This window comes from Rhipicephalus microplus, chromosome X, assembly GCF_043290135.1.
Source record: "Rhipicephalus microplus isolate Deutch F79 chromosome X, USDA_Rmic, whole genome shotgun sequence".
Taxonomy (NCBI): Eukaryota; Metazoa; Arthropoda; class Arachnida; order Ixodida; family Ixodidae; genus Rhipicephalus; species Rhipicephalus microplus.
In genome coordinates, this window is record NC_134710.1 from 154298370 (window position 1) to 154317822 (window position 19453).

Below are 19453 nucleotides of genomic sequence, written 5' to 3' on the forward strand. Positions count from 1 at the left end.
CGCCGACCACAGAATGTCAACTTGGTAGCGCTTGATTCGACGCGAGCGGCCAAAAACATGCAGCGCTGCGCTGCGCAGTCCAGACAAAAATCATTAGTTAACACGGTAATACCGCGATATCATTGTTAAATGACGTGACTGATGCCGGTTCTTGATGTTTAACTAGTGAGCTCATTTAAAAACAAAGAGAAAAAAAACAAGTGAGCCAGCTTTATTTTGGCTGTTGCTCTTTCCGAGCGTGGTGATCGAGTTGTGACCAGAAACGGCCACCTAGCGGACGAAAAATTCAAAGCGAAGAGCCCGGGTAAGGCGAAACTTAAAATCCACAAAACAAAAGTGCGCGGTCGGATGACGGTCAGAACAGAGCGAACGATGCGCCTCATACTCCGAACAACCTCGGGCGATGAAATGACGAAACGGCAGCGGGCGCCAATCGTCTTCCGCGGAGAAAACGCCGCTTCCTTCTGGAATTTCACTCCAGCCGAGCATCGTCTTTTGCGCACACGGCCTCGCATTCACGGGTAAAATAGATGCCAGAGCGCAAACGCGAGAACGATTTGCATCGCGAAAAGGATGAAGCGCAGAAGAAAAAAAAAAAAAAAACGAAGAGGGCAAAAGATTGCTCCGCCGCGTCGGCACGGGCAGGTAAAGTACTTCTCTTCCATCCCACCTTTCTCAGGCCATTTGAGTTGCGTTTGTTTTTCTTCTATTCCTTGCGGTTACTACTGTAGCGCCAACGTTCACTCCTATTCATTTCAGGGAAAAGAAGGCACGGACAAAAGAAAGAGAATTATTTCCCGTTCACGCAGGCGGCTTCTCTGTGGGATATTTTGTTGCAAAGCGCTCGATACGCGGCTACCTTTGAAGGCGCGCAACAAAACGCGGCGTCGCTGTGGAGGACGTGCGCGTTGCGTTTCACTTGACAAAACAAGCCGCGTGAAATGCGGCAGGAGGACGTGGCAAAAAAAAAAAACAAGCGGAAAATGAAAGCCCAGTGCTGTAGCGAAAATTGTTGTGAGAGGCGTCGAGTAAACTATCTTTCCTTGACCGGTTTGCTCCGAGTTACACGCACACAACAATTTCGTGCACGGTGACAAGGCGAACGTAAGGTAAACGGCACTGACGCCACGTGGGTGCAAAAAGTTAATATCAGACGCGACATAGGAAAACGGCTAACAATCAGGCAAACAGATTACAATAACGATGTGGATGTGCTACTCGGTATCCTGGTTTTCAGTATCTGGCTAAGTGTAAATTACGAGAGGAAAATGTTTTCAGCGCATATTTTATTGTTGCATTTGAACTGACAGTATCGTTTTATGAAACTTGAGCTCTTCACTGGCACTGATTTGAATCTTTCTATCAGCGAAGCCAGTAAGAAGCATGCAAATGAAATGATGATACAGGAAAATGTATATACGCTGTTCTTTTGTCACTATTGCACTTAACAGCCAGTGTCGCAGAAAATGCGATGCCGTCGCCGTTGTCCTTAAATTGAAATGTTAGGAAGACTCTTCAGCTGCGCTTTCAAGAGCAGAACGCCGTAGTGATTGATTCATTGATTGATTGTGGGGTTTAACGTCCCAAAATCACCCTATAAATATAACAGACGCCGTAGAGGAGGGCTCCGGAAATTTCGACCACCTGGGGTTCTTTAACGTGCACCCAAATCTGAGCACACGGGCCTACAACATTTCCGCCTCCATCGGAAATGCAGCCACCACAGCCGGGATCCTATCCCGCGACCTGCGTGTCAGCAGCCGAGTACCTTAGCCACTAGACCACCGTGGCGGGGCAGAGCGCCGTTGTGTAAACGGGCCTCGTCCACATCGTCTTCAACTGTGCCGCATGGAAAGGAACCTTTGTGCGCGTAACATTAGCCATTCCCCCCACCACGGTGGTCTAGTGGCTAAGGTACTCGGCTGCTGACCCGCACGTCGCGTGATCGAGTCCCGGCTGCTGCGGCTGCATTTCCGGTGGAGGCGGAAATGTTGTAGGCCCGTGTGCTCAGATTTGGGTGCACGTTAAAGAACCCCAGGTGGTCAAAATTTTCGGAGCTCTCCACTACGGCGTCTCTCACAATCTTATCGTGGTATTGGGACGTTAAAACCCACAAATCAAACATCATTGGCCGTTCCCAAATTTCCTAGAATGCCTACTACAATTACAGTTACGAGGTATACGTCATAATTAAACTTCTGCGTATCGGCGAAGTACGTAATATGAGTCAGTAAAGCACCACGGGCACCTGCGCAGCTGCACACTTTGTAATAGGTGGGCAGCTTTAAACCACCCACTCGTCGCGCAGTTCACACGTTTTGATGCCTTGTGCAGCTCTACGATTCTGCCACGCAACATTATATGCAAGAGACTGCTTCTGCTACAGAAAATTCTTATGGCGTTTTTTTTTCTTATCGATGTTTAAAGCATTGGCGTGCCTCTGTGGTAGAACACGGCCTTGCCACGCCAAAGTCCCTTGTTCGATTTTGTCTTGGACCAAAGATTCATATTTACTTATTTTCTTGCATATATATCCACTTCTCACTCATGCACAACGCCAATGTTTCACTCCCAAACAATGACGCCAATCATTACGCCGGAAATTCTGTGAAACAGGCTCAATAATGCTATCACATTGAAATCTTGATCTTTCTTCGATTAGGAATACAACGTAGACATTCTGCATGGTAGTCAAGCCCTTCAGCACACAACAATGACCAATGCTTCAAGGTGCTTCGTAAAAAATACCATATACAAGTAATGTTGAGAGAGGAAGCACGATGACAGATGACATGTTGCGTGGCAGAAAAGTATGGAATCGCAGCTCGTGTAACAATGGCAATCGGTAGAACAAGTGCTGGTTTAACATTGCCCACTTAGTGAATATCCTCTTCAATAATAATAATAATAATAATAATATTAATAATAATAATAATAATAATAATAATAATAATAATAATAATAATAATAATAATAATAATAATAATAATAATAATAATAATAATAATAATAATAATAATAATAATAATAATAATAATAATAATAATAACAATAATAATAATAATAATAATAATAATAATAATAAATGATATATTTAGCGTGCCGTGAAACAACCGTGAAATCTTTGTGCAGGTGCACGCAAAAGTGAAACAACACAAAGTAACAATACAATACAGGCACTCCTAAGAAAAATCGAATAAAAAATTGAGTGAAAACACATTAAAAAAATTCAACGTCAAATGAGAACAATAAAAACACAAGACGAGAGTCATGAAAAGGAAGAGAAAAATAAAGGAGAATATACACAACTTTTTGTAAGGCTTCCTGAAAAACGGAAAAGGGAAGAATCTGTACATTGGGAAAAACTATGTTGAGACATTGCAAAGCTGAGATAAAAACAATGACAGTAAACTGTGAAAAACACCGAGATCATGAAAGTTATAATTATATAGACATTGTATTTTGTGAACGGTAGAGCGTTGAAAGAACTTGGTAGGTACATTACATGGTCAATTCTCCCTGCTTAACTTACGCAGACTGCGAAAATTGACACATGTCAGAAGCAAATGGCAGGATATAATGCCGTTAACTAGTTTGTAAAAAAATTGGCCCGAATCTACATGTTACACTGTAAATGTTATCGAAAGACGATAGTCTTGCGTCTGAAGAGAGGGAACAAAACATTTGTTTGATGTTCTGCGCAAGAAAATCAGTGAATGGTATTCTGAAGGCGCTGCGTTAGAGTGCCTCGAGCGTGTAGCGGAGGCGAACAAGCGCATCTAGGCACGTTAGGCCCGAGCGCCATCTGGCAGATATCTTCGAAAACGAAGGCGTGCGCGACCGCGGAGAAAGATGCGTGCCAGTCACGGAGGTGATAAGGTGTAGAATGCAAAGCGACGGGCAGGTGTCACCACCGTGCCTTCGTAGCAAAGCGTTGGAAACACCTTTTTGAGCATCTCTTTGCACTGTCAGTGCAGCACGATAAACGCTACAGTTCTTGGAGTTACTTGTGTGTGTCTCTTCTCGTATAAAAGCAGATATACAAAACCTAGACGTGTTGTTATGGCGCCTCAGATTTGCTCACTGTTCGCTTTTTTTAATTTACAATCGCACAAATATGAACGCTAAAACTTGAGCAATATTGGTGGGCGCTGCGGATGGGGTTGGTCGTTTGCAGCCGTTTGAGGTATCGTTAGGGCGGACAAACAGACAAATGTACAGACAGACCAAAATTTTTCCGTCAAAGGTCCCCAAGAAAGACTATCGTCTTTAATAAGAGGCCAGCGCGATTTCGTCAGGTGTGAAGTGACGGCAAGGATAAAAATCTGGCAGCGCTGGGACGAGATCCAGAGTAATTTAAACGATGATTGTAAATGCTTATAAATTTTTTTCGCGACTCGCTCAATGGTATCACTGCTAGATTCAGCAATATAATTACAGATCACCGATGCTTATTCAAGTTGAGGAAGACATACTTGTGGAAGGCTGTAGGAGAACTGAATTCTCGAGAGATTCTACAAACACAGCTTGCAGATTGAAGACCACGCATGGCAGTACATTTAGTGCGAGCAGAAAAATTTAGCGTGCTATCAAAAAGAACACCAAGACCACTTAAATCATATACCTTATAAAAAGACATGGTATTGACAGAGTGTTTATGTGACACGATGGAAGTTTTGTGAGATATATTCATGAATTTCGTTTTCGGGGTATTAAGACAAAGGTTATTGTTATCACACCGCTCGGAGAAAGAAGACAAATCTGTCTGCAGCAAGTGACAGTCGTTAATTGAATGAATTTCCTTAAGTATCCTAATGTCATCAGCATACAAAATAAAAAAATAACGACTTCCAAAAGAAACATCCTTAACCTGAATTAATAATAAGAATAGGTGTTATACCAGCCCTTGAGGGAATCTACTAGTCACTTTGTACAAGGAAGGCGTTTGGCCATTTACGGCAACATAGCACGATCAATTAAGCAGATAGCCTAATTGATCGTGCTATGTTGCGTAGGTTATCCATATCCTGCACAACAGACGAGTCAACATCAATGTTTGCTAGTTTAAACTAAAAAATTGACCCATATCTACACGTTACACGGCAAATGCCGTCTAAAGACGACAGTCTTGTGTCTGGAGAGAGTGAACAATACGTTTATTTTATGTTCTGCGCAAGAAAATTGGTTGATGATATACGTTAGAGTGTTGTTATGCCAGCGAGTCCTCGTCAAACGTCCGTGCCTCTGAAAAAGGCAATCTGGGTCAAGGCCAGTCCGCCTGGCGCGATCACCTCGACGGCGTGAACACGCGCGGCGCCCCTCTGGCCCATGTGCAGTGAGTCAGCTGCGCACGTGACAGCGAGCCGGCGGCCGCGTGTCTGGTGGTCTGACGCATGGCGCGGCGACCCCCATTGGCGGAATCTGCCCTGACGACCAGCGGCGCTTCTGATTGGACATTTTGGTTGGACCCGGTGTAAATAAAAGAAGCCCTGCGGCGCGTCGCGATCGGAGGTCCTAGGAGAGGAGTCCCCGTGTCGGAGTGCCGACATGTGTGTGAGTCAGCGGTCTTAGGCAAAAGGCTGACCTATATGTTAGAGAGGAGAGCTCGGCTCTTCGAGTCTCTGTCGGCCCCAGTGCCGAAATTGTAACGCCTCTGTATATATGCTGTACATAAACCTTGTTTAACTCACCGTCGTCTCGTCCGCTCGTCTTATCGGCTCTGCGCAGAAGCAGTCGCGAGCTGATAAACATACGCTACGCAACAGTGGTTGGCAGCTGCGGGATCGGCCGGCGTCAGCGACATCGATGCGGTGAGTGCCTGATGTTTTCCCCTCAGTTCACCAGACTACTCTAGCTCAGGTTGTAGTAGTTTAGAGAAGGGCTGTGTGAAGCATTAGAGTGAGCTTTGATCGTTTCAAGCAAAGTCGAAGTGCTTTGAAACCAAAGTTAATGCGGAGGGGGTAAACACGGGAGAGTGAAAAATTGCTTGCGCGTCTTGCTAGTTGACTTATAGTGGGTACGGCAAGTAAATTGTTAACAGGGGCAAACAGCAAGAGGCTAGTGTGAACGATGGAGAACCTCAAGGTGAAGGAACTCATCGAAATTTGTGAGGAACTCGGCATTACTTTGGGCCGTGCGAAACGAAAGCAAGCGATCCTTGAGATCATGAAGGATGAGGGAGTGTCGGCTGAGGAAGTCGATGAGGCCTGGGTGGATATTAAAGCACGCCGTGAGGAGGCTGAAAGGCGAGAAGTAGAAGCTCGCGAACGTGAGGAGGCTGAAAGGCGCGAAGCTCGCGAACGTGAAGAAGCTGAAAGGCGCGAAGCTCGCGAAGAAGCTGAAAGGCGCGAACGTCGCGAGCGCGAGGAGGCCGAGAGACAAGAGCGCCTAGAGATGAAACGACTAGAATTGGCAATCCTACAGTGTTCGCAGGCGCCTAGCGTAGCTTCTCCGACGATTCAGGTCAGCGGTTTTAGAATTCGTGACCAACTGCCACCGTTCGTAGTAGGCGAGGACATGGCGAAGTATCTCGTCAAGTTTGAACACGTCTGTGAGCGAAACGCTTTGGAGCGGTCTCTTTGGGCGCGGAACCTGCTAGCTCTTCTTCCCGGCGAAGTGTCCGACGCGATAACTTGCTTGTCGAGGGAAGCATTTGAGAGCTATGACGAGGTCAAGGAAGTGCTCTTAAGACGTTATAAGTTGTCACCCGAGGCTTTCAGGCAAAGGTTCCGGTATGCTGAAAAGGGGAATGAGTCACACGTTGACTTCGCGTTTCGTCTTAAGGCCGATTTAATTGAATGGCTCAAGGGCGAAGGTGTTTATGACGACCGCGATAAAGTGGTGGAATGCGTTGCATTGGAGCAATTCTACCGCTGCATCGTGGATAATGTCAGACTTTGGCTGCAGGACAGACTTGGGGAAGTACAGTTAAATAAGGCAGCTGAGTTAGCTGAGGAGTATTATACTCGCCGAAAGTTGCATAGCAGGGCAGTGCGCGTTGAAAAGGATGAAAGGAAAGAGGGCTTTTCAAGGAAACCTGATCAACGGAAACCCGTTCCGCACCGTAATTTCAAGAAGGACCCGTCTCTTACGAAGGACAGTGTAGGGGAAGGGCAAACAGAAGCGGAGAAATCGAGTGAGGTTTCTACCACACAGGCATTCGAATCGGAAAACAAACGGAAGCCGCTAATCTGCTACAACTGCAAAAAGGAAGGACACATCGCGAGAAACTGTCAGGAAAAGTTTGCCTTCGCAACAATCCGAGAATCAGAAAAAAACATGCGGTTGTTGGAGCCGTATCTCCAAGAAATTAGGGTGAATGAGAAAACGTGCCGAGCACTTAGAGACTCAGCGGCAACCATGGACGTTGTCCATCCTTCATTGGTGTCTCCGGATGACTTCACAGGAGAATGCGCGTTGATCAGGCAAGTCGCCGAGGAGCAGAGTGTTCGCTTACCAATCGCTACCGTTGTCATTGAAGGCCCGTTCGGTAAGCTTCGCACCGAAGCGGCTGTGTCTGCCGCGCTGAACGATCGTTTTCCTTATCTTTTCTCCAACAACTCGGAGCAGCTCCTCAAAGAGCAGGGCAAATCGTTCTTCCCCAACTTTGCGTGCATGGCCCTCACGCGATCGCAAGCGCGAAAGCTTTCGCGGAAGCTGGACCTGGTTCCATGCGGTGAACTCTCAAGTGACCTTGTCGGCGGGTCGACGGAACCCCAGAAAGGAGAGTTTCCGCATGAGTCATGTGAGCAGTCACGCGAGCGGCCCGTCGCCGACACGACCGGCGCAGTTTTCGTAGAAAGGGGAGACGACATGGCGCCATTGAGTCAGAGCGAGAGGGTTGCAACGCTCTCGCCTGTAGCGGAAAGTTGGAGCGAGCCGCCGAGAGTTGATCGAGAGACGCTCATTCGAGAGCAGCGTGAGGATCTCTCGATGGAAGCGCTAGTGGAAAGCCAAATTGAAGCGCTAGTGGAAAGCCAGGAAAACGCGGCAAAAGTGCTGTCGAAGGAGCACTACGAGGAATCGGTGAAGAAGCGTGTTTTTGAAGTTGATAATCAGGTAATGCTGCTGCAGCCGTCCAAAAGGAACAAGCTTGAGGTTGATTGGGAAGGGCCCGCCACAGTATTATCGAAGCCTTGCGATTCAAATTATGAAGTGAAATTAGGAAGGCGGCCGGACAAAATTTACAACTTGATGAAACCATACGTTCAACATCAAGCGGTCGTAAATCTGTTGTTGAATGCTTCAAAGGAAGAGGAAGCAGAAATTTTGGGTTCTAGTGAGGTAATTGAAGGGGGATCGAAAGTAATCCGGGAGCAGATAAACCTAGAGCCTAGCTTAAGTGAAGGAGGAGCTGAGAAAAAGGACCTGAGAAAGATTGTTTCCGAGTTTGGGTATGTGTTGTCGGACCGTCCCGGAGACACGACGGTGATCGAACACGATATCGAGCTAAGCGGTGAGGAGTCAATCAGTAGCAAGCCGTATCGTTGTTCCCCTGTGCAACGTCGCAAGTGTGAGCCGCTCTTGGTGCCGCATAGGTATCGTCGCCTAAAAGTGGCCGGTTACTGAGGTGGAGCATGTTGCTCCACAGCGCAACTTTGACGTTCGCTAAAGAAAAAAAAAAGGGAAAGGTAAACGCTAATGCAGGTGCATTGAGCAATGCGTTTAGTTAGTACCTTCTCAACCTTTCGGTTTCTGGCTGGCGATTCGGGGCAAAATTTTGACCTCATCACGACCTGGGCTGAGCGCTCTTGTTCAGAGTGATCTCAAGGGGCCAACTTTATGTGGTATTCTAATCCCTTACGTTGTTGTACGTGAAAAAAAAATTGAGTTGTCATTTTAGGGGTCTTTTGTCCCACATGTGCCTCTTGATGTAGAGGGAACAAAATTCCGATAAACACGTAGATAGGTATATGTTGTACTATACTTTGTCTGGTGTTCTGTCGGGTGACCGGGGGCACTTGCTTGTGTCGTGTGTTGTCTGTTGTCGAACCGTTCTTAGCAAGTTGCAGAACCATCGACAAGTGCTGAAACCGAAGATGGTCAGAAGAGACGAGCGAAGTTGGCCAGCAAGTTGTGGCGACAAGCCAGTGGAGCTGGGATCCGTCGTCAAAAGTGGAATGTGTTCCCGGACCAGTCTGGAGCTGTATTCTCCCCATGGCCCTGGAGGCGAACCTGGAGGGACCTGGCGAACGAGCGCACCTGACATCCGAGCCCCGTGGAAGCAGCTCGTCTTTCCGGTGCATTGTCTGGCGGCGGGGGTGCTGTTATGCCAGCGAGTCCTCGTCAAACGTCTGTGCCGCTGAAAAAGGCAATCTGGGTCAAGGCCAGTCCGCCTGGCGCGATCACCTCGACGGCGTGAACACGCGCGGCGCCCCTCTGGCCCATGTGCAGTGAGTCAGCTGCGCACGTGACAGCGAGCCGGCGGCCGCGTGTCTGGTGGTCTGACGCATGGCGCGGCGACCCCCATTGGCGGAATCTGCCCTGACGACCAGCGGCGCTTCTGATTGGACATTTTGGTTGGACCCGGTGTAAATAAAAGAAGCCCTGCGGCGCGTCGCGATCGGAGGTCCTAGGAGAGGAGTCCCCGTGTCGGAGTGCCGACATGTGTGTGAGTCAGCGGTCTTAGGCGAAAGGCTGACCTATATGTTAGAGAGGAGAGCTCGGCTCTTCGAGTCTCTGTCGGCCCCAGTGCCGAAATTGTAACGCCTCTGTATATATGCTGTACATAAACCTTGTTTAACTCACCGTCGTCTCGTCCGCTCGTCTTATCGGCTCTGCGCAGAAGCAGTCGCGAGCTGATAAACATACGCTACGCAACAGTGTCTAGAGCCTGCAGCGGAGGCGAACGAGCGCATCAAGTCACGTCACACGTGAGACATGAGCGCTATCTGGCAGTTATCTTGGAAAACGAAGTGCGCGTGCCCTGCGCGCCTGTCTCGGAGGTGATAAGGCGTAGAACGCAGGGCGATTGGTAGGTGCCACCACTGTGTCGTCTTAGCAAAGTGTTGAAAACACTTGACTTTTCATGCAAGCGTTACTTGGTCAGCGCAACGGGATAAATGCTATGGTCCTTATAATTACTTATGTATGCCTTTTCTAGTAAGAGACACACATACTGAATATTGACATGTCGTTATGGTGCCTCGTTAATGCGGAATAATTGCTTTTTAATTGACAATCGCACAAGTATGAACGTTCAACCAATGTTGGTGGGCGCTGCGGATGGGGTCGGTCGTTTAGAGTACCGTTTGGCCACTTTTGTGCCGTTTAAAGTACCGTAGAAGGCAAACAAACAGACATATGTGCAGGCAGACAGACCAAAATTTTTTCGTCGAAGGTTCCGAGGAAAGACTATCGTCTTTAAAAACGCCAGGCTTGGCCGGAAGGCGCCGCACACTCACAGTGAAGCCTAGAAGAGCTTGGAAAAAGCTAAACTTTACCTTCCACTTGCTAAATGGAGAACCTTTAGCCTTCTTGTGTGCACGATATTTATGCTTCGGTGCACTTATAGGTTCCGGAGAAAAGCAATGGGGTACCATGTTCAGGCGTATATTGCGGTATAAACTTACGCATGCTGTTTTATACAAGCTCTGTAAACTGCTCAACTTGTGCACCAACATTTGGTTTGTCAGTAACTTGTGACCAATCAAAGGGCTTACAAGTAATGACAAAAGCCCGTGTAGTCCCCTCGCTTGAAAGCAGATTTTGGAAATTGGTTAGAATGACTACTGTCGCTCGTAGTTTAGGCACATACAGATTTTTGTAATTGCGAGAAACGTGTCTGTGATGTTATCTCTCTTTTGCTGTTCATTGCGTAGAGCATGCGCGTGCATCTTTTGTTGTGCTGCTATCTTGTTAAAAGTGCGGTGACCAGGCTGTGTCGTGTTAGTTGTGTTCCTGCCATCAGATGCAGTAAACGGTTTTCGAACATCGGCGTCAGCATTCCAAAACTAGTGACGAAGATGGGATGAAGTGGCACAGAAGCTATGGCTAAAACTTTCTGAGAGCTGCCGGAGTTCTGTGCGTATTCGGGTAACATTGATATCTACCAAGAAAAATTCGAGTTATTTGCGAAAGCAAATGGAATATACACCGGAAAGAAGGTTGAAGTCTTCCTGACTATCATAAGAGAGAAGGCCTACGGGGCACTACGTAGCTTACTGCTGCCGCCCCGCCACGGTGGTCTAGTGGCTAAGGTACTCGGCTGCTGACCTGCAGGTCGCGGGTTCAAATCCCGGCTGCGGCGGCTGCATTTTTGATGGAGGCGGAAATGTTGTAGGCCCGTGTGTTCAGATTTGGGTGCACGTTAAAGAACCCCAGGTGGTCAAAATTTCCGGAGCCCTCCACTACGGCGTCTCTCATAATCATATGGTGGTTTTGGGACGTTAAACCCCGCATATCAATCAATCAGCTTACTGCTGCCGAAAAGGCCCACCGAAGTGAAGTACGAAGATGTCAAGAAGGTGCTACAACAGCACTACTCCCTAAAGCGGTCGGAGGGCACTGAGCGATACCACTTCTATCGATAGAACCAGGAGTCGAATGAAACCTTTACGCAGTTTCTCGTGGAACTGAAGAGGCTTGCTGCGGCATGCTCGTTTGGAACTTTCCTGGAAAAAGCGCTACGTGACCGCCTCATTGCTTGACTACGGAGCGACACCATCCAATGCCACCTGGGCGCGTTTACCGACAACGAGGTCACCTGGGACTGGGTGGGAAAGGTAGCCACCATGATAAAAGCTGCACAAAAGGACACCTAAGATATGCAGTCCGACAACGCTGGAGCCAGCAACGCTGAACTCCATTGGCAAGGAAACGAAAGAAAGCCTGCGCAGCCAGCAAGGTACCTGAAAAAAAAAACAATTCACGAAAAACTGCAGTAGTTTGTCATAGTTGTGGGCAGCGCACTTCTAGAAGGTGCCCAGTTTTAAAAAGTGCCTATTTTAAGCACTGTAAACTTGCTCATGTCACAAAAATGTGCGAAACGCGAGTTGTCCACACGTTAGAAGTACCGGAAGCAGAGCAAGATTTGCTCACACTATGCCAAACGAACAGAGGAGGCAGCCCGCCTCCCATAGTTTTAAATGTAATCATAAATGGCCATGAAATACCGATTGAGCTGCATATTGGGGCTGCCGTTAAAATTTTGTCTAAAAAAGTCCTTGTGGCAAACTTCCCCAGCCTATCGTACAACAGTGATGACATAAAACCCGGAGTGTACAATGACACCGCAATCAGTGTAAAGGGTGTTGCGCAAGTTGATGTCATGTGCGGGAAGAAAAGTCACCGCTTACCACTTGTCATTGCCAGGTACAGAGAAGGTATACGCATGCCGGTGCTTCTCGGTCGTGTCGGGCTGGCAAAGCTAAAATTGAAGTTGTCAGATGCTCTGCAGAAACTTCGCGAGGTTGAGCTTTAGGTACAAGCAGTCTCGTCCATAAAGGCTCTATAGAAGCTGTAGAATCATTAAAACAACAGTACGTTGATGTTTTTTCAAGCAAGGTACGGAGATCTAAAGGGATACAAGTATAAAAGTCGCACAAAAGAGAATGCAACCCTCTACCGTATGCTTTACGAGAACAAGTCGAAAAAAGATGGGGGGTGACTAGAGAAGGCTAGGGTAATTTACCGAGTGCGGCAGAACACCTGGGCCACGCCACTAGTTATTGTGCCACCCCCCAATCCCCCCAAAATGGCCAAGAAATAAGGATATGTGGGGACTATGAAGTAAGTGTGAACAAGTTCATTGATGTAGATCACTATTCCTTACCTCTTCCAGAGGACATTTTTGTGTCCCTGTTTCGATGAACCATGTTCACTGTGTTATATTTGGTCAAAGCTTATTTACATCTGGAGTGAAATGAGCATGCGGAAGAACTTCTAATGGTTAATACGCACATGGGTCTCTTTAAATTTCGGTGGTTGGTGTACGGCGTTGCGAGTGCACCTGCAATGTTTCAGGCAGTCATGGATCAGGTTTTTCAAGGCATATTTGGCACAGCCTGTTACTTACACGATCTACTTATTGCTGGGAAAACACTAACAGAGTGCTACAGTAAAACTAAGGAAGTTCTAAAGGCTCTGTGTAAACATTACATCTGAGTAAATGTGGCAAAATGCGTTTTCTTTCAAGAAAGATTACAGTACCTGGGGCACGAGATAGACCAACACTGCCTGCATCCCACAGCGGACAAAGTGAAAGCGATCCTCGAAGAACCAAAACCTAGTAGTGTGACCCAGTTGTGGACATTTCTGTGCTTAGTAAGATTCTTTGCAAAATGTTTGCCCAATTTGGCTAGAAAACTAGAACTGCTTTACCAGCTTCTACGCAAAGGAAGCACATGGCAATGGTCGCATCAGTGTGATGAGTGTTTCACGCGGTGTAAGCAGTTGCTAACGAAAGAAACCGTGTTGGAGCTGTATGACATAAAAAAAATCCAGCACACATGTGATGCTTCTGCTTACGGGCTGGGCGCAGTATTGCCGCACGTTGTACATGGCGTAACGTCCCATCGCATTCACTTCCAGATCAAGGTCACAAGCAGAAAAAAACTATGCACACATTGAGAAATAAGCACTCGCCATCAATTTCAGCATAAAAAAAATTCACAAGTATCTTTATGGCCGCAGCTTGGTTGTTATCACTGATCACCAGCCACTCGGGGTAATATTTGCAGCAAAACACCACAGCAAGTGCTGTGGCAGCAGCGTGAGTCCACCACTGGGCCATTTTTCTGTTGAACTACCGCTTCCGAATTGTACACAAGTCAGGGGAAAATATTAGCAATGCTTGCAGTTTGTCACGTCTCTGATTGTTTGAAAACACTGATGATGTAGATAAGATTTTTTTTTCACTTTTCCCGGTCAGAGAATTGCCCTTAACAACAAAAGACCTCGCACATGCAACGTCTGAAGACTGTTTTGAGTGCCGTGCGTGAAATGACATGGCATGGCTGGCCGCCATCTGTGGGTGCGCAGTATGATCCTTTCTTTTTGATGTGGGTTGAACTTTCGGTAGGTGAGGAATGCCTAATTTTGGAGAACTGAGTCATTATACCCCGTGCTCTCTCGTTGCTACATGAACAACACATTGATATCAGTAAAATGAGGCCTTGTCAAGATCGATGGTATGTTGGCCCGGAATCGGTAGTTTCTCGAACAATCAGCAAAACAATGTTGCATATGTCTGAGTGCAAGAACAGTACGCCAGCCAGCGCCACTGACCCCATCGAGATGGTGTACTAACAGTTGGGAGCGAGTGCATGTTGACTTTGCAGAAAAAGAAATGTTTCTGGTCACAGTCGATTCACACTCTAAGTGAGTAGATGTAAAAATGACTTGAACTACTGCGTAAAGACCTGTCGAAACTGTAAAATCACTGTTCGCAAGCTACGGGTCGCCTCATGAGATAATTGTGGACAATGGATCACAGTTTCTAGCAAAAGAGTTTGAGGATTTCTTGTATGCGAACGGCGTCAAGCATACTTTGACTCCACCTTATCATCGTCAATCGAACAGCGCAGCAGAACGAGCAGTGCACACTTTTAAACAGTGATTGCTGAAGCAGCTGCTAGAAGATGAACTGAGCCGAATCATCTAGATTCTTGCAACACAAAGTTGATAACCTCCTTTTCGCGTATAGAACTACGCCACACACATTCAATGGTAAAACACCAGCAGAGTTGGTTTGAAAGAAAAAAGTTGTGCTCAAGACTATTTCTGCTCATACCAGAAATGGAGGCTACGATCAATGCTAAGTCCGACAGAAAAATGCGCAGCGCGAATAAGTGCAGGGGCAAGCCTAGATTGATTGATATGTAGGGTTTAACGTCCAAAAACCACCATATGATTATGAGAGACGCCGTAGTGGAGGGCTCCAGAAATTTCGACCACCTGGGGTTCTTTAACGGGCCCCCAAATCTGAGCACACGGGCCTACAACATTTCCGCCTCCATCGAAAATGTAGCCGCCGCAGCCGGGATTCGATCCCGCGAGCTGCGGGTCAGCTGCCGAGTACCTTAGCCACTAGACCACCGCGGCGGGGCAGGGGCAAGCCTAGAGCATTTTCTGTTGGAGATTATGGGCTCGTGCGTACTGTTAGTGGTGAACTTGTGAAGTGGCGACCTGGAAAGGTGGTGAGCCTGAAATCTCCGGTAACGTACCCGGTGTACAGTCGCGCGTGATACGAAGGTTATCGCACGAATACGACCTGCCTAACATGTCAGGAGCCTAGCGGCATTTTGCGGAACTGTGGAAACTAAGATTGCGAATTCTTCTATCCCTCGTTGGGTGTTTCTTGCTACCACAATCATCACTACAACTAACTCTACACCTTTTCTTTCTACTTAGAGCCTTCCATCCGTTGCGATCAAGTTTATTCTTCGTGGGCTCTTATGTCCGCAGGTGAACACAAAATTGCTGGGAAAGATGTGTTAAAGCGGCTGCTCTGCACCACTTCATTTATTCAGCTTCCTAAGGCGGGAGTGATCCTAACTTAAGGAATAGCAAAAAGAGTAAGGGAAGCTTGCGTGACACCACCCTCTCCTCGAAAGAGTATTCTGGGACTTGGCGCTGTTATAGCTCTCTGTCGACGCTCGCGTGATAACCTTCATATTGCGCGTGACTGTGAGTTGACAAGCAAAGGCGCTCTGGGCATGCCGATCCCCGGCGTGGTTCTTCTTTGAAACATGAGTACGTGGAAGGCTGTGGTGATGAAATGACATTGCCGCATGCCAGTGATGTTTAGGAAGGGGCAAATTCTCCAGTACAACCGGCAGTGTCGTCACGGCAGCAAACAGCTCCCCCCCCCCCTTCCCCTGTGCTTCTACAGACGTAGCACTCGGGTGACGCGTCCACCAGATCGACTGATGTACGACCGGATGTGATTTTGTTTGGAGAGCAGTGTTGCGATCGCGAGAAACGTGCCTGTGATGCTATGTCTTTTGCTGTTCATTACGTAGAGCATGCTCGCGCCTCCTTTGTTGGTGCTGTTATCTTGTTAAAAGTACGGCGACCAAGCTGTGTCATGTCAGTTGTGTTCCTGCCATCAAATGCAATAAATGGTTTGCGAACATCGGCGTCTTATTCCAACATAAATAATCATACATTACCTAGTGGGTGGAATTTGTCAGGACGAACAAGAGAGGTAATTAATAATAATAATAATAATAATAATAATAATAATAATAATAATAATAATAATAATAATAATAATAATAATAATAATAATAATAATAATAATAATAATAATAATAATAATAATAATAATAATTAATATACTATGAAAAATTGGTGAAAGGAATCTTACGGTGTCACTAAAATATTCTTACCATCCAAAACTCCCATTTACAAAATATAAAGAATAGCATGCAAAAAAAAAAGCTAGCGCATAGTTTCATAATTGGAAATGTTTCGAACAGCCCTGAATGACTACTAGTACCAGTTAAGTTTCAGACGTAAACGATCATACTTTCACTCGTAAATATACGGACAGTGTGACTAGTGAACCAGGTGGGTTGGGATCTGCAACAGCTAACAGCCCCTTCCGAACCTTAGCATGCTTTTTTGGCGTGACACCACAGCACAGCGGAAAAAGGCACTTAAGAAGAGCTGCCACAAAATTTAAAAACCGCTGTTATTTGTTGTATTCTCGTATTGCTTTGATATTGGGGATGTCTTTCGAGACATTGACAGCCATCCGCGCATAATCGAAGAGCCGGCAGGTGTGCGCGTCGTCAACAATCGTGCATGCTGACGTTGTTAAACCTAGCTTCTTCGGCAACATCGTTGGCTTTTTGTTTCAGTCCTCCTCCAATTTTAATAGTATGTGCGATGTGCAAGGACAATTACTTGTAGCGTCGCGGCAGACACGAGTGAACACAGTACAATGACAACAGCAATGCGTCGACGTGTTAAAAAAAACAAAACGTCGACGCCATTTGTAACCTATTGTGCAGGCGCAGTGGGATGCTATAGGCCCTGCAAGATTCGCGTGCACAATTTCAGGGGCTATGACGTGTCACTGCAGGTTTATTCTGACGAGCTGGTGACGCAGCGTGTATGACCGCGCTTGGATTCACGCTGCCGCACGTGCTTGTCACGTCTTCCGCGACAACGTGGGTAGCGCCTGTTGTGTTCCTGTGCGGCTGTGTACGTTCGAATGAAACATCGCGGGCTGAAATTCGGTTCGCAACAATCGTACTCCATTACACTGCAGGTGCATAGGCCTCGGCTGGGACCAAAGCAAAATTCGTATGACCATGAAATTTGCACGAGCCGGGATCGTATCACCAAGTTTTCGCTGTAATAATAATAATAATAATAATAATAATAATAATAATAATAATAATAATAATAATAATAATAATAATAATAATAATAATAATAATAATAATAATAATAATAATAATAATAATAATAATAATAATAATAATAATAATAATAATAATAATAATAATAATAATAATAATAATAATAATAGTAATAATAATAATAATAGTAATAATAATAATAATAATAATAATAATAATAATAATAATAATAATAATAATAATAATAATAATATAATAATAACCAATATTAGCAAAGTATCCAGCTACGTAGGTGTGCGTAGTGCCTTGCAGACGCGTAGTGGACACTTTGCAACTTCGGATATGAGGAACCATGGAGTATTGCTGAATTCACATTAGTACTTCCGGTGTAGGCGCTACAATGGCATATGTCTCAGGCATGGATAATTTATTCTTCATGGAATGGTTTAGGTTTCACCCGAAAAGCGAAATGTAGCTAGCGAACCAGAAGGGGATGATAACCTGGCCTGATAATGCTTTCGCCTTCCACTCGGAAAGAGACCATGCAGTACTTTTTCATCGTGGTCATAAAACGATGTGCATCGGCAGTCTAAGCTAGAGCACTGCACGTGGCCTGCAGTTCACAAATAATTCTCAGAGTCAGCCAGGAATTGCTCTCTTCACTCGAGAAATGATTCTTTAAACACAAATGACCCCGCCCTAAACCAAATGTCCGTAGCTATTCACTGATTTGAGCATAGCAAGCTGTATAGTTAACGCGGCCGCTGTGTGGTATGTCGCCACGTGTCCACTCGCTCGCGATCAGACTGAAACTAAGCTGGGCGTTCACAGGAAAAGAAAAAGGGAGATATGGATGAAGGTCATAACGCGCGCTGACGAACGTATGCATGTCTTCCTTTCCCATGTCATGACCCCTTGCGTAACTTTGAGCACAATTGCTGTTTTGAAGAGGAAAGAGAAAGTGCCTAAAGCATGTGGCAAATCTCTGTAACTCCACTCACTTAATGAATTAAAAATGGCAGTCAATTCCTGAAGCAATAAACCCCGTGGGTTTATTGCTGCGTCCCATCCGTAGCTTCTTTTATTCTAAAGACAGCCTTTTGGCATAAAAACATACATAATAACAACAAAGGCTCATTTCACATAAACAAATTACACTCGTGCGTAAACTTACAACACGGGCGACGAGTGCTTTTGGTCATAACAAAGAGCAATTTATTTAAAACGATGACTCATACGGTTGGGTCAGCCGAAAGACACAGAGTAGCGAGGCAACGACCATGATCTCGGGCAGCAGGAGTCAGCCAGCGCTAGTGGCTTTCTTGACAGCGAAGGCACCTCTCCTCTGGGCCGCGCGCAGGCGGGCCACACGCAGCGCCACTGGGCAGCACGCGGTGCTATCCCGAGATAACCGGTGTGCTTGGATAACACATCCTCCTCACCTTCCTTTCAAAATTGTGGGGTGGAGACCGGGGGATGGTGCAGAAGGCTCGGGCATCGGGACTCTAAAGCCTAGCGAGAGCAAAAAAGCTACCTTAAACTCGTAGCCTCAAAGATTAGGCCGCATGCGTAGACTGCGATAAACACTGTACTCTCGTGTGCCTGGCGACACTTCAAGTGATCAGGACTCTGTATTACCCCTTCCATATTTGTCCAGCTATTCGTTGGCGACGACAAGGAACGTTCACAACAGATTCGTTCTAGAGGCGCAGCTCGATCGGAAATAAAATGTTCATGGCAACCCCAGTTCTTGAATGTGTCTTCGAGTACAACACGCCGTAATTCTGCTTTTCTCAGTAAAGCCCCTGAGCTTCATAAAATTCCGCAACTGTATGCAGCGAATGACTGGCAGCCCACACTTTCAGGCCGCGAGAGAACGTCGTGATGTCATTGACGACTACAGTCGAGATTATGTGTGTAGACCACATTTTTCTACTTTTCCCGCTAGGCTAGTTTTTTTTGTTTGTGTTTTCAGGTGGGTGCACAAATTATCTTGCTGCAAGGCATCATACGGCGTACTGCCATAGCGCTTTCATTCGGCTGGAGTGAAAAAAATATCGAGCAACACTGGCAAATACTGAAGCACTGACAGCGAACTTAAGCACCCCATAGTATACGCACTTTGTTTCCGCGCGTTCCGG

At 46.4% G+C, this 19453-nt stretch overlaps 1 pseudogene; it reads left to right on the forward strand.

Annotated features, from left to right (window-relative positions):
* Positions 1–1203: 1203 nt before the first annotated feature.
* Positions 1204–11885, forward strand: LOC119176901 (uncharacterized; annotated as a pseudogene).
* Positions 11886–19453: the final 7568 nt, after the last annotated feature.